Below are 3,523 nucleotides of genomic sequence, written 5' to 3'. Positions count from 1 at the left end.
CTATAGCAAAATCTCTCTCTCTCAAAAAAAAAAAAAAAGTGGATTATATATTAAAATAAAATTTCTATTTAAGTCTAGAATAAATAGATAGTGAGACTCAGGCCCCCAAATTAGATAGAATTTTATTGAATTTATTTAATATTACCTTTGTTTAGTATAAAGGCAATAACACTGCCAAAAAAATCACATAACAATAGTAAAGAAATATAATAAAAATTCAATCATTACCTTTTAAACTTTGGTTATAACATTAAAAAAAATCTATCAGGTTGTGAAAAATAATGACGTGATTTACTAAATTAGAAGGCAATAAGAATAATCATAGAACTATAGGATTATAGAATTACAGTGAACATTCAAAATTATTTTGCCTAGATAAAAAGAACTGGTGATTAATTGCACATCAGCAATATTTGCTAAGCAATGATTACCTCTTTTTCTATACAAGCTAATTCTTCTCCAATGTGCTTAAAATATCCCCAGGCAGTAAATTATCATCCCCATATTATAAATATTTTCTAAATTGGAAGTTACATAGAAAATTGTCAAGCCCTTTTAGTTATTTTAATCATTTCTTACTGATGCTTTAATACACATTAGAGTGAAAAAAGGGACAAACAACTCATACAGCCAAGGGTATTATCATCTCTTTTCCAGTTTCTGGACAGATTTATCATGCTCACATTTTGTTTGAGAATGATTGATTATACATAATATGTAAGGCAGTAGTAAAAACACATATAAACTCCAGTGCCCTAAAGATTGATATGTTAGACTGCTTGATTTTTTTTTTTTTTTTTTGCAAATAAGATCATTGAGCACCTATATGGTATCTGGTCTGGAGTTTGTAATTATATGTGGTTTAGAAATAAGGATTTTGATTGGGGTTCATCTATTCTCAAATAGATATTAGCTAAACTTCTTCCATATATTACTTACTTCAAGCCAATTAGAAGAGACAATTTGTTTCCAACTTTATATATATTTGCAGAAAACAGTGTTAAACCAAATGTCTTTGTGAAGCTGAAGTTACTCTGCTAGGAATCATGCATATCTTACAATCGGTATTGAAGATTAGATATATTTTCAGTAGCATAATTAAGGAACATGTACAGCCATGGAGGAAAAAAACTGAGAAATATTTTATAATCTCAACTCTGCAACTTAATTAGTATTAAATTTATGTGTGTATTTATATGTATATATGAACATATGCATGCTACTAGGCAATTTATATGAAAGAGTGACTTATTTATTAAATTATTATTATACATTGTGCCTTTGAGATAACAATTACTAAGACTCAAATCTTATCCTTACGTGATCCCTTAAAGATCATCTCAAAAATTCAATGAACTGGGACCAGCAATGGGTGTAATGGCTATGTCGTTGGACTCCCATGTAGTTGACCGTGGTTCGAGTCCCGGACCTGGTGGCTTAAACTCATGCTGGGTGCATGTGTATGTGTGCCCAAGATCCTGAAGGGAGAATGGTGTGGCCATCCTCCTGGGGGGTGATTTCTCACTTTCTGTCTCTCTGTCTCTCTCTGTCATTCTGGCGAGCACACATGCCCTATAGCAAAAACCTCTAAAAAACTTTTCAGTGAGTTTAATAGGAAGAACAATAAGTCAATTATATATCATGTTCTTGAAGGAACAACAGAGACAATCATGGAGAGATCAGAGTGAGCCTAAGGAGTATCTTAACCTTGACTTCTGCAATAGAGTCTCAGATAAACAACTTCAGGCTAGAAGTATTTTTTCCCTAAGTCAAACCTGAATATCCAAGTTCTCACTCTCTCTGTGCTCTTGCATATCTCACGGTCTTTTGAAACTGATTATCCTTCTGTGCTTTGATTTTTATCTGTCCTCCCCAAAAGTATACCTAGTGGCTGCTCTAGTTTTCCTCATCACTGTAATTAGTGTTAACTTTTAATCAGGAGCTCAATTTCTTGTCTAGTTTCCCAGTTGCTTCTAAAGTCAATCTACCCTTTCTAAACTCCAGCCATACTGGACTACTTTTAGCCCTATACCACACTTTCTCTCCTCACTTCACCCTCTTATTCTATTCCCCTTTAGGGGAGAGGTTTCATTTTTAGGAACAGTGTCAGAATTTAAAGGGATTAAAAAGATGAAGTAGATGTCAATGGAAAAGCAAAAGTTGAAGCACTATTTAAAGAAAGAAAGGTCAGTGTTCATAGAAATTAGAAGTTACCTTATCACTGTGATAAGGGAAGTTACCTCAGCACTATGGTAAAGATGGGATAACCTTATCACATCCTGTTCATCATGATAACATGACAATTGAGATGGAGAAGAGCAGTTTTTGCACATTTTTCTTCATCCTATTCTTCATATTTAAATAAGTCAAAGATGATAGAGTTGTTTTACATTTCCATATCAGTTCTTTGGCTTCATTCAGAGTAGCTGTCGTGATTTGAACCATAATTACTTTTTACCTTATCTAACAACAACAACAAAAAAGATCTTTCCAGACAGCAGCTTGCACAGAAGGTTAAGGCAGCTGGATCCCTCATGGCTGACTATATGATTTCAGTCTTGTACTGGCAACTTGAAAATCATGGCAGGTGAGTGCACATGCGTGCCCCAAATCCTGAGAGAATGGAGAAGGGATTGTGGTTGGTGTGGCTATCCCCCATGAGTTGGAGCATGATTTCTCACTTTCTCTCTCTCTGTCTCTCCCTGGCAAGTGGGAGTGCATAATAACAAAAACTAAAGATTAATTAACTAAATAAAAATATAAAACTAATAGTTTCACCATCTCAAAAATCCCTGTTCTTAACCTATTCAACCTTTCTTTTCCTCCCTCAAGCCCTGGACAATCACTGATCTCTATACCATCCCTATGATTTTCCTTTTCTAAAATATCATCTAATTGGAATCATAGAGCATGTAACTTTTTGAGATGATCTTCTTTCAGTTAACAATGTGCATTTAATATTCATTTATGTCTTTTCATGGCTTGATATCTCATTTTATCACTGAACAGTATTCTATGTATGGATGCACCACATTTGTTTGTTCATCCTCCTATTGAAGTATATCTTAATTGCTTCCAGTTCTTGATGAGTATGACTAAAATGCCAGAAGCGTCCATGGACAGGTGTTTTGTGAACATTTTCAGATTAGTTGGGTGATCACCTAGAAACCCAGTTGAATTATAAGACTACGTTTAAAAGCTTTGTAGGTAACTGCTGAATTGTCATCTAAAATAACTATACATTTTTTATACCCTCTCAAAATAAAAGAATGTTCCTGTTTTCTGTATCCTAGTCAGCATTTGCTATTATCAATTTTATAATTGTCTGTTTTTATTTTCATCATTCCGGTGGGTTTATAATAACATTACATTATTGTAATTTGCATTTCTCTATGAAAAATGATATTATCTTTTCATATGATTACTTTTAATCTATGTCTTCTTTGTCTATTTCATGACTGAGAAATAAAGAAGAGATATAACACCTCCAACAGGGTTTTGATGCTGCCATTCACCCTCAGTT

Source organism: Tupaia chinensis, unplaced genomic scaffold (genome assembly GCF_000334495.1).
Source record: "Tupaia chinensis unplaced genomic scaffold, TupChi_1.0 Scaffold000157_1, whole genome shotgun sequence".
NCBI classification, from domain to species: domain Eukaryota; kingdom Metazoa; phylum Chordata; class Mammalia; order Scandentia; family Tupaiidae; genus Tupaia; species Tupaia belangeri.
The sequence above is the reverse complement of the archived record's forward strand: the minus strand, read 5'-3'. Positions refer to the sequence as shown.